The following is a 12,464-nucleotide window of genomic DNA, read 5'->3' on the forward strand; positions in this document are numbered from 1 at the left end:
GAACAGGCAGGAGATCAGAACCGTGAGAGCAAACGTCAGCAGGATGAGCCGTAGAGCGAAGCCGAAGTCGGGGACGTGGTCGAAGGTCGGAGCCAGGAGATCAGAGAGCCAGTGAGGTACCGAAGGATAATCCAGGACGGAGTCGGGTCACGGTTCCAGGTTCGGTACACGGGGCAGAGATCCAGCGGGTAGTCAGGACAGGCAGAGGTCAGATCGGGCAAACAGAATCAGACGGGAGTAAGCAGGCTCGGAGGTCGAAAGGCAAACAGGTCAGGATCAGGAATCAGAATTATAAACGCTGGGATAAGTCTCACACAAGGATCGAAATAAACTGGCACTGTTGCCTGGTCTTAGAGCTGGTTAAATACTAGTGATAGCAGGTGGAACAGATCTGAAGTGATGAGGAACGGGCGGAGCTAGAACAGGTGTGTGACATGAGGGATCAGACCAGGCAACAGTGCCGAAATCATGACATCCCACCTTAAACCACAATATTACAAAATGATTGGCCCGAACCATTTTTGGTTCAGACACAAAGTTTAAGCCACAACAGATGGATTCTTGTGTGTTTGTGAATATGCAAATTGCATTGCATTCAGAAATACAAATATTGCTTAGAATTTTATCTTTTTTTCACAGCAGCTCCCAGACTGCCAGTAGTACATGCAATTTACTCTTTTAAAGGGGGCAGACCAAACTGGTTTTGCACGTATTATCCTTTGCTGACTCAATCTTTCAAGATCACCCGCAACACAGCCATTTATTGCACCCACATTTTTTTTCTGCCCATGCAATTTAGTGTTCCTTATTTGTAATCCTTGAAGATCAAGCGCTGAGGGTCAAGAGTCCAGAGCAACAGCGAGGTGAAGAAACATGTCCAATCAGGTTGGAATGGGTGGAAAAAAGTGTCACGTGTGTTGGGTGGTAAAGGAGTATCAACAAGAATGAAAGGAAATGTGTAGAAAATATTGGAGAAACTAGCAATGTTTTATGGTTTAGAGACCATTGTACTGAGAAAGGGACATAAGGCAGAGCTAGAGGTAGTAAAAATGAAGATGTTTAGATTTTCTTTGGGAGTGACGAGAACGGACAGGATCAGGAATTAGTTCAGTGGGACAGCTCATGTTAGATGTTTTCAAAATAATGGCAGAGACACCAGACTAAGATGGTTTGGACATGTAGAGAGGAGGGATTTCAGCTGTAAACCGGTAGAAGGACATTAAGGCTGGACCTGCCTGGCAGGAGGCCCAGAGGAAAAACAAAGAGGAGACTTGTGGATGGAGGACATGAAGCTAGTTGGTGTGAGAGGAGAAGATACAGAAGACAGGGTTGGTTGAAGACAGATGACTCTCTGTGGCGACCTGTCTTCTTTAAAAGTACAATAGCTAATGACGACTTTGCACTCCAATGTTCTGTGGCTATGTTGATTAATCATTACAGGAGGAGGAAGAGGCCATTTTGGTTGCTGTGTTCTCAAAAGCTTCCCCTTTTTTCACATCTTATGCCAGTATAGCTCCATGCAAAATGAATGTTTGATTTTAGATTCTCTTTTATCATCCAGTGGATAAGGAAGAAAAAAATATTTTCCTGCAGCTTTAAACAAACTAATTACATAATTTTTAACATGTATCTACTCAAAAGTAATGCACAGCTCTAGTCAGATTTATGGAATTCCTAAATCATAAATTTGGAATTTAAATGTTTTTTTTTTTTAAATTCAAATAAACATTTCATGCAACCAATGGGAAAAAAAACAGATACCAAAAAATACACAAAATCATATTTCTCTCTCCAGGCATTGAAAGTATTGTTTGTCTGTGGGTTTATTGTTTTCTTTTTTGTAAAATGCCTTGAAATGTGTCTCAAGGCATTTTGAAAACTCAATTTAATTATGTACTGCTGGTTCCTGACGTCAGTTTGGTGTATTAGAGCTTTCTGACCCGGGGGAACAGAAATAGAAATAGATGAGCAGATTCTCTTTTTTTACTATAATGAGCAATTCTGAATAAGCTTGGACTACTTGAAACTTACTGCTCTACTTTTAAAGTATCACACTCATCCCCAGGGTCAAATAAGACCAGTAAACAAGTTAATGTATGCAGGATGGGTGAGCATTTATAATTAGGATGGGAATCTAGCAGTAGTTTAAATAATGAAATCTGCTGCTGCTCTGTGGTTGTAATTTAGTCATTATCATGCATATGCATCCTTCCTGATGCATCCTCTGACCATGCTGTGTCATTTGACCATGATATTGTTTGTGAAAGATGAAGTTGCTGGACCTGTATATATGTAAACGATGGATGGATGAATGGATCTCTCTTCATTAAATCTTCTCTCTAGTGCTACATTGTATATGTATCACTGCCTGCACTGATAACCATATTTCTAATAGCTACAACTGAGAAGTCCCTTTGAGGCAAAACCAGTCGTTGAGATCAAGAGATGTAACTCGTTACACAGACTTATTGTTTCTCACTTTGATTTTGACATACCTGGGTTAGGTTAATTACATGGTTAACATATAAATCTATGTAGTATTAAGGAAACTGTTGATCATTAGATAATGGCTGCAGTTTTAATTCTATCAGCAAAAGGCAGCTGTTTCAACATAGACATGCATGGCTTTGAATTTAATAATTTCTTTGGGGTGTAAATGGGCCTCAGATCTGGAACACCATAGCTGCCCAATTTAAAAACCCTCACAGACCTAAAACAGTTCAACAATAAAGTAAAGCAGAGGCTCAAATCTACTCAAACCTGTGAACATTAGAGCAGCTTTTGTATATAGTCAGTATTACATGTTCTGTATATTTTTCATGTATCTTACTGTTTGTATTTGTTTTGTCTTAGGGATCTGGTCCACAAATTAGCTATTAGCTAGATGACCAATGAACACGGCCCTTCAAATTGTAACAATGTTTTTTTTTTTGCTCGGTACCTATCAGATAAACTTATTAATAATAATTTAGATTATTACTGTGATAAGATGTAATGATCATTGCAGATGTAAAGGAAGGACACACATGTTAGCTTAAATAAAATGTACACATTTTTTGACTGTTTAAATGTCTTAAACAGAACCAATTGTGTCTAAGTTTTCATAAAATTGCTCTCTTTAACATATTTTCCATGAGGGAAGTTAGTGAAATAATATTAGAGTTACAAGCATATTTACTTTGCAACATCAAAAAGGTACCTTTTGCTCCACAGAATCAAGAAAGCATCTATTGCTGCTCACTGATGCCGATCCAATGTTGTGATGAACATGTTACATACAATAAATTAATTGTTTTGTATTTCTGCATGGGAGTGGAGTAGAAGTTAGAGAACAGGGTGATGCCCACGGTGGATGCCCACTCCTCCCTAAAAGAAATGTTGCTAGAGTCAGATTATGCCTATTTGGTTCCATGAGGGTTGCCCGGTCTCAATAATCTTGTTGAGGATTGCCAATTTCTGAGAATATAATTTATTGAGAACCTTGAACTGTTCAAGTTTACTGGTGTAGCAAGTGCAAACTTGGGATGGGGGGGGGGGGGGGGGGGGGGGCTGATTTTGTTTAGCCCTCAACTGCAAGTGAAGAATGATTTGGCTCACCAGGAGAAGTGTTTGATGCAGATGGAGACAATTACTTTTAGTTAGAGCAAAATTATTAAAGACAGGTTAAAATCTTCTTACAGCAGAAAATATTAGGTACAACACAAAGTATTCATCTTTTAATACCTACAGTTTTTACATTCTCATTGATTTGACAGTAAATGGAACCACCTTTATTCAGTGACTATTACTGAAATTTGCTGAGAATAGGCAATAAATAAATTAATAAACCAAGCTTAAAAGAATTTGCAATATGGATGACCACTGTTTAATGAGGCAAATATGCAAAAAAACTTTTGGGGAGTTTTGGATCTACAACAATTTACACCTCCCTTTTCTACAAATAATCTAACTAATTTGTTTAATTAAACTTTTGCATGCTCATATTTTGTGAAGCAGGTAAATAAAATTCACATTATAGTTTTGAGTAACTAAATTGTTTTTAATTAAACTTTTTTTGGCCCTCAAGTAATGTTCTTTTGATTTGACAATTTTGGCCCGCGTGAAGAAGTTTGGACAGCCCTGTTCTACACCAATAGGGAATTGTTGGTAAATGGTACTTTGTTGGTTCAAAAACCTTATTTGGTTATTGGAAAGATTGTTGTTGGCTTTATTACCTATAAAAAAAAGCTAAAATTGCTATTTTATTATCAGGTATTACATTAATAGTTGCTCCTCTTGTGCTTAGGCAGTCAGCCTAGGATGACCTCCAAAGTTTACAACCAGTTTTGATGTGCTGTCTTCAGTTTTAAGCTTAGTTAAGCAGATTATTTATTTATTTATTTATTTTTTTGCGTATTGGGGCACTTCATTTTTCATTTTCATCCTGCATATGTCTAATTTCCTAGTCAAACGTTGCTCTATATTTTAAGCTGTAACGAAAGTCTATTAGAATGTAAACAGAAACATTTAGAGAAATTTAATTGCTCTTTTTCACATTTAATCCCCTGTTCTTTGCAACCCTCTTCCTCTAAGCCTTGCTGAACAATCTGTGAAATGTTGAATGAAATGTGCTAATGTTTCTCTCTGAAATCGTTGTTATGCTTTCTTTACCAGGTTTCCAAAACCCAAATATAACTATATAATATATCCTGATAATTTAACAAAGAAGATTCTTCTGTGATACAGACAGTTGAAATGGAACATTTCCACATTTGTGTTTGTAAAATGTGCTGCTGGCACAGAGCTCTCTGGTACTCATTAACACTTTCCCTAGAATGTAAGATCCCGCATGCTTTGTACTTGTAAACATCTTGCCAATAGAAAGCCATAACTAGAGCACAGATGACCACATGTTTAATTACTAAACTCTCAATAAATATTACAAAAAATACATTGATAAGGTAACAGCATCTATTCTTGAAGAAAGCTTTTGTGTAAAAAAAAAAAAAGATCTGCCTTATCTTTATTTAACACTATTATCTCCAGATCTCTTTCTATTGCTGGTATTTTTACTGTGTTTCTTTTCCCGGTGATCTTCCTAAACATTTACCATACATTTTGCACTTTTATTTCTGAGCCTATTGAAGAGAAACATTCTTTCCATGTTTTCTTTTTTACATATTTAATTATCTTGCAAGTTACTACGTTCTTCTTTTTAGATGTCTATAGGGTTCTCTACTGTTAAAGTTTTCTGTAACGTTTTAAGTGCCTTGTTACACTCTTTAACTGCTCTGCTACATTACCTATTCCACCATGGGTCTACTTTTTTCTTACATTTTACTATTGTTTTTGGTATGCTAGATTTTGCAGCATTTAAAATATAATCTGTTACCTTAATGGTACATTCTTCTATGTTTCCTTCTAGTGTTATCAAATTACTTTTCCCACAATGTGTTTAAAATATTTGCTAGTTAGCTTTGTTCATACACCATCTTGTTAGTATGAATTCCTCTTGTCTAAATATATCTTAGTTTAATATTGTAGTCACTGGATAACAATCACTCCCTAATGTTGATTCCTGCCTAACCTCCCATTCACATGAACTTGCAAGATCAGAAACGAATAAAAAAATGCCTTTCTACAATAATATTAGTTTGTCTGTCATTGACAGTAATTGTAATTGTCATTAGTAATTGTTTGCAAGTTTCTGCAGAGAAGCCACTTAGAGCTTTTAAAAGTTTCTACTGAATTTCTTCTGTCATTTGATGGCCGGTTGTAAATACAGACAAACCAGCATGTGTTTGTTCATGTGAAGGGGACTAGCTTCCCTCAATAAGGCCAGTTCATCTTTAGAATCTGATTAAAAACAACAACTGCTAAAGATGCATCATGGAAATATAAAATCTGAATACATGCAAATGTACCTGTAGTTATATTAACTCGTGTTAAATTTCTCCCTGTGTTTAGTCCCAATAATTACTCTCCTTCTTCCTCAGCCATCTGCCCTCATTGATCTCAGCTGCTCCTAATTTCACTAATTACTTCCACCTGTCTTCCATCTCTTTTCTCCACCCAACCTCTGTGTATACACTCTCTGTTTCCCTCTACCCACTGATGGTTTTCCATCCTGAATTTCTCCCCCCTACCTGGTTCCTCTGGGCCTGTATTGTAGTTCCTGTACTGCAACATTTTGTAAGTTTTTTGTCCTTTATTAAATCATTATCACCTATTCTTCATCTGTGCCTAGGTCCTTTCACCTTCCAAACATGACAGTACCTGTGTAGTAGTGATTGTGAACCACTTGAGCCAAAGGGTTCATTTCAGGAAGCTTCATTTGCACTTGAAACCACCTACTGGCCAAGTGCATAATCACAGTCAGCAGTATAATCTCTGATGCCTGTCTGTATTTTCATCCTTTAGGGCCCTTGGAAATAATGATTGATAAGTAATAACCATTCATTTCTCTTATGATTATCACATGTGTATAGTATATTTTTAAAATGTTCTGTGGGTTTTTTCTGAGTAGAATATTATATGGCTGGCTGTGTATGTTTTTATGTCTATTTAATGAAATAGCATGGGTTTAAACACACAGTTAAAGTGCTTGTAGAACTTGGAAGCGGGCAATGCTTGCGCAACTTGGACAATGATCTGCAAAATGTGGGATTTTATTCAGAAATAAGAGTTTTGCAACAGTTTTTGGTTTTAAATTTTTTTTACACTACTTCAGCTTTTGAAATCACCTGTTTTTTTTATTTATTCATTTTTAGCTTTTTTATTAAGTAAATTCAATTTAAAATAGGTGCAACTACATACAATGAAAAAAAGAAGAAAAGCCTAAACAGTCATCCTTTTTATAAAATATAGATATATTTTTAGAAAACTTTAAAAAATTATAATAAAACATGCAGTCAACCAAACCCTGTCCTATCACTTTGAACCTAGAGTCAAGGAGGGTAGCTAGGGATAGGATGCTCATGAAAAATCTGAAGCTTTTCCCATAGTTGCCTGATGAGGTGGTCTCCAACTTCTAATGCTGCTGCTGGTGCTGCCTTTGTCATCTCCTCCTGAAGGCTTTGCTCCAACATTTTATGAGGGGAGCCACTTTGGAGGCAGAAACATTTTCCTCTGCACACAGTTCAACAACGCCATAAAATGGAGACAGCAAATAAAGGCACCATCCAACAATGTTGAATTCCTCTGATGTTAATATAGGGATTCAGTTTGTGGGCCAGCTAATGCACCTCACCTACAAACAATTAAACAGTGAAAAATGCAGTTCTTGATAAGAAAATCTAATGAATCCTAAGTATATTAGATTTACCTTACCTTATTGGGCTAAATACAGTTAAATATTCCCACATAGGTGAAATCCTCCTCTATTTAGCTGGCTCCATCCTCTATCATCTCCTCACTCTCTTCAATCTCCAAACTCCTTCTTCTTCACTTAAACTTTACAAAATATCTCCAATGTCAGAACTATGAAAACTATCCAAACTCTACTATCCAAGCTATCAAAATTGCATCCAAAACCTGAACTGACCGCAACTCTCCAACAAACTCCCACATTTTGACTGAATACTGAGGAGCTTAAATGCCTGTCAAAACTCACGGGCAATTTGAGCCGCTTCCCGAAGCAGTCACGTGGTATGGCTGGATAACGAGGCTTCTGCCAAGTGATTTAATAAACAACCAGGCTTTCCATTATTCCACCCATTTGTTAACAAAGCTGTTAAGTGAATTATTTTGGGTGACTGAGAAAAGAGGTGGAAATTCACGTTTGGGACATACAGTTTTGTTTTCATTAGCCATTTAAAGGATCACTCTTTTTGGCACTGTTCTATTTTCTGGTGTAACTTCATGTGATAAAAACAATCCAATGATCTGTTTGTCTTGCCACTTCCAAGCAAAATTTCACCTATATTTGTTAAACTCAAAATCTAATGTGTCAATTGAGACAGAGCTAAACTCAGGACAAAGAAATATATTTTAGGTCTCTATGTACTAAATCAAACTACTACTGAAAATACAGATTTGTAATGTACTTGGCAACATTCCTGACAGACTAACATTACACAGAAAACATACAGTCATTAAAATGTTAATGGACATGCCAATTTTCTTTTGTTTTCATTCATTATAGCCAGATTTTTGCAATTAATCCCTGAAATTATAGACTTTTATGATCCAGACAAATGTCATATAGAATTCTTTATCTCTGTTTTTTTTTTTCAAATCCATTTTCATCATGAAAAAAATCTTATTTGTGTTGCTGTAACATTTTTATGTGATTTATTCTATTGTTCCGACTTCTCTGGCCAAGCCTGCCCGTTTGACCCAACCCCTTGCCAGCTTTGACAATACCCGTCTTTGTTTTTGCAATAAGAAGCAGCATTCTTTCATTGGGATGACCTCCTCTGTTTTCACAGGGGCTGGCACAGAGGACGCAACCCTGGGACTTGAGGGTTGGATAGCCCCCATTGGATGCTGCTAAAAAGTTGTCACCCCTAACTTACTGCTCACCCTTTTCCACATTTCTTCCCCAAAGAGGAACTGAGAGATTGCGCTGGTTAACAACCACCACAATAGCAGAAAATGTCCTCACGGCTCAACAGGATTAGACATGATGGATGCTTGTCCATATATGTAAGTATCCATCTTTTACATCTAGCTGTTTTAATTGTGGTGTTCATTGATGTTGATATGTATGGCTCTTCAGAGCCCACAACAATACTGCAGTATTGTTCAAAGTAAGGCTCAAGGTACTTACATCTACAGCTTGTAACTATATCTTGTGCTTTTTCTTCTTTGTGTTGTACTGCTGCAAAATTGATCATATCTTAAAAATGGTGAATTTAGAGCCTGTGTTTCAAAGCCACTTAAAAAAAAACAATGAGCTACAATTGTTAAACCATGGTAGTGTGATTATACTGTTCATGTGCTTATTCTGTATTGAAAGTGTTCAGGCCTTATTTTTTCTAAACTTAATAAATAAAGGCAAATTTCTAAGCATGTATTAAAATAAAAACATGGACTCTTGAGAGAATTGTGTTTAAGTATTGACTAAAACAGTCATAGAACTTTAACGATTGCACCCATAGAAGCCTTTATGCTACTTTAGGAAAATATCTCTCAAAAATCCACACACACACACATATATATATATATATATATATATATATATATATATATATATATATATATATATATATATATACACACTAGGGCTGGCCAACGATTAAAATCTTTAATCGCATAATTTGCCCGATTAATCATGATTAATTGTATGCGCAAACTCCAAGAATGAATTCAAAAGTAGTGTAAAGAGCACTTTTATTTTAATGTTCTGCTGCCATATGAACAAAAGTGTTGTAACATTTGTAGCACTTATTTTATACTGGATATTTTCAACCCATCTATTGAATTTAGTGCACTAGTTGATCTTTTCTTCATAAGAGAACAGCAAGCACTGCAGCCAAAATATGGCCTTTTTTGACCTGCTGTATAATAGCCAGTCCCTAAGCTTGATGTATCATGAAACTGTTGACCTTTTGGGTTTTGTGGTTTTTATTTTATTATTATTATTACAACAACAACAACAACAACAACGTTCAGTGTTTTTTCGCTAATCCACCTCTTATGTTTCAATCCTTATGTAATTTTGTCTGTGTTGTGTGCACCTGCCTGTTGCTTTAATCCTATAAATTTCCCCGTCGTGGGATAAAAAAAGAATTAGCTAATGTTATCTTATCTTAAATAACACTTTTTAATATATGTACTGGGTTCTTTCAAGGTATTAATTACATTTTCTGTGCGGGCTCCAGTAACATATGATAGATAATATCTACTTTGAAAGTTAACATGAACTGCTGCTGAAGATGACCACTGATCTACCTGGATGTTCCCTGGAGGACTGAAACGCCTCAGTCAGTGATGTCAGTCTGTGGGTCTGGGTCTGTCGGGGCAATGACAGAAGTTTCGTCTCCTCTCTCCGTTACTGTGGCTCGACGTTTTCTTGCTCATGTTTTTTCACGTGCTTAGATAAATTTGTTGTGTTTCCACTGAAATTAACCGGCTTTTTACAAAACATACAGCTTGATTTCATTTACAGTATTAAAATAAAGCCAAACGGTGCTACTTCCCCTGTTCATGTTTTTCCGCTGGTGCGGTCTCTCTCAGCAGTTTGTGTGTTGAGTTTGTGTGAGAGCTGAGTGGGCGGGCCAGGCTGAGCCTGCGTGCTGATTGGCTGGCGCCGCTGAGCCATGTACGAGAGGGGAGGGGGAGCGGGAGAGTGCTGCTGTGACACAGCGCGCTGCAGTCAGCGCGCGTGCTGACTGACACTGACAGAAAGCATGTGAGCAACATGCGTTAATGCGCGATAAAATAAATATCGCCGTTAATAGTCTAATGAATTAACGCGAAATTAACGCGTTAACTTGCCCAGCCCTAATATATACATTTGGAACTTGTGATAGTTATATACATTTTAATTTCTGTAATTGAAATGAATAGCCTTAAGGACATTTAATTCTCAATGTTATGTAGTTATTTCCCTGGAAATAAATAGATTTGAATTGGTACCTCTTAAGATGTGAAGGGGAACTTTGATCGTGATCGTGTACAGTTCGCACACCTGGTTCGTCGCAGCTAACAACAAAGCAACTAGTGCAATAGCATCTTTTTAGGCAGCTACCCAAAAAGTTAGCTTCACTAACAATGTTTCACTCACTAAAATATTAGCTTCACTAAGACTAACCCGCCATACAGTTGGAGAAATTAATGGAAGCTAATGCTAACTACGAACCGAGTTCAACGGTTTTCAGCTACAATACAAGGTAAAAGCCAGCCCAAATCCATTTATTATTTTTTTAATTTTTTTATTTCAATTAGGACAATGTACATTAATCAACATGTCATCTTAAATCATCAATGTAAATATGCCAGAATTGGCACGAGCTAATTTGCATCCGCTGTCCTAAAGCAGGTAAGAACAGTAAACAAGACACTACGGGAGAGAACAGAGTGGACACAAACAGACAAGATGCCAATAATATAAAATCACAATAAAATTAGGTTAACAGGCCTAAGGAAACAGATCAATTTACCAGTGAACGTCTGGTTAGTTTTCAACCAATGTTTCAAGGAGATTTTAAAACTTATGTAGGTTCCACAGACCCTAACATGAACTTGCAGTGTGTTCCATAACTGTGCTCCTTTTGATGGACGCAACCATTTGGCCATATTTGGTCCTACGCCGCTGAACATTACAGTCTTCTCTGGTTAAAGCTCTGGTGTTTATTGTAGTAATGTTTGTTTGTTTTTTTGCTTATAAAATCTGTTAGAGGAGGAGGAGCAAGTCCATTTAAAACTTTAAAAGCAAGGCACTCATCCAAAAATAACGTTCAAAGTCTAAAATGTAGTACTTACTTAAAATGTTACAATAATGATAACGTCAAGGCTTTTTGTTAAGAACTTTCAGAGTTTCCGTGAAGAGAGACTGTAGGGGTTTCAGAATGGCCTCCGAAGTGTGAGACCATGCGGTACGGCGGCAGTTTATATGGCTAAATATCATCCTCTAATGAACTCATTTTAAAAAGCATTAAACAATTACACACAAGAACACATAACAGAAAAAACAACTCTATTGAAACAAAGGAAAAAGATTGTAGAGGCTTCAAAAAGTATGCAATCAGTAAACTAAATGACCTAGGGTTGCCAACTGTCCTGTGTTAGCTGGGACACCCCAGCAAAATTGAAGTGTCCCGTCAGGACAATCTTTGTCCTGTACGAGACTTGACAGCTCTGCCTTTGTGTATTAATTAATCTAATGCATTAATAGACATCAGACAAATGTTTTATGTTGTGATCCAGACTAGACTCATTTTATTTATTTTTTTTGTACTATTCATCATCTTGCAGGCTGACAAAGCAGTGCCGCTGCTAACGTTGCCTGTGAAGGACACACAGAATGTTACACAACCAAACATCACATAACATGTGAAACCACATTGAAAGTACAGTACAAAAATAAAAAAGAATAAAAGAAAACAAATGCAAAACCTAATGGTAACAGCTAGGAGACGGCTTCCATGGCCTCTGTTCACAGCCACGTGGGTCGAAAGCGGAGCAGGTGCCTTGCACCGATCAACACAAAACTTTAGCCTTAGTAGGAACAATCCGAAAGGCGGGAAATGTATCTCGCAAACAGCCACGGTGGGAAGGCTGGGTCATCTGGGAACATGTATGCAGGCTTCACAAATCTTCCAACACATCCTTGATTACCCCCCAACTCCAACAAAAAAATCCTTAGGCCCCACCTCCAAACCATGAAATGGACCATAATAAGGAGGCCGACGCGGTGAACGGCGTGCATCATGGCAAATAGGAACCAAAGGCCTTGGCCTGCCAGTTGAGACATCACAAAGAAGGGCTGCACCACGTACCATGAAAGGAAACCTTTTCCAAATGCAAACTGGATTCAGCCA

At 37.2% G+C, this 12,464-nt stretch overlaps 1 protein-coding gene across 6 annotated transcripts in view; it reads left to right on the forward strand.

Annotated features, from left to right (window-relative positions):
- Nucleotides 1–12,464, forward strand: part of LOC105928135 (galactosylgalactosylxylosylprotein 3-beta-glucuronosyltransferase 1) — a 69,522-nt gene that overhangs the window by 32,053 nt on the left and 25,005 nt on the right. For 3 of the 6 annotated variants that reach the window (XR_004928465.1, XR_004928469.1, XM_036129330.1), the window contains exon 2: nt 8,409–8,625. The exons of 1 other annotated variant lie outside the window; for it this stretch is intronic. The gene's annotated coding sequence lies outside the window, so the exon portion shown is untranslated. Of the gene's footprint in view, nt 1–6,081; nt 6,172–6,399; nt 6,425–8,408; nt 8,626–12,464 lie in introns of those variants that run through there. 2 more of the 6 variants (XR_004928467.1, XR_004928466.1) reach the window with 2 other exon arrangements.

Source organism: Fundulus heteroclitus, unplaced genomic scaffold (assembly GCF_011125445.2).
Source record: "Fundulus heteroclitus isolate FHET01 unplaced genomic scaffold, MU-UCD_Fhet_4.1 scaffold_157, whole genome shotgun sequence".
NCBI lineage: Eukaryota > Metazoa > Chordata > Actinopteri > Cyprinodontiformes > Fundulidae > Fundulus > Fundulus heteroclitus.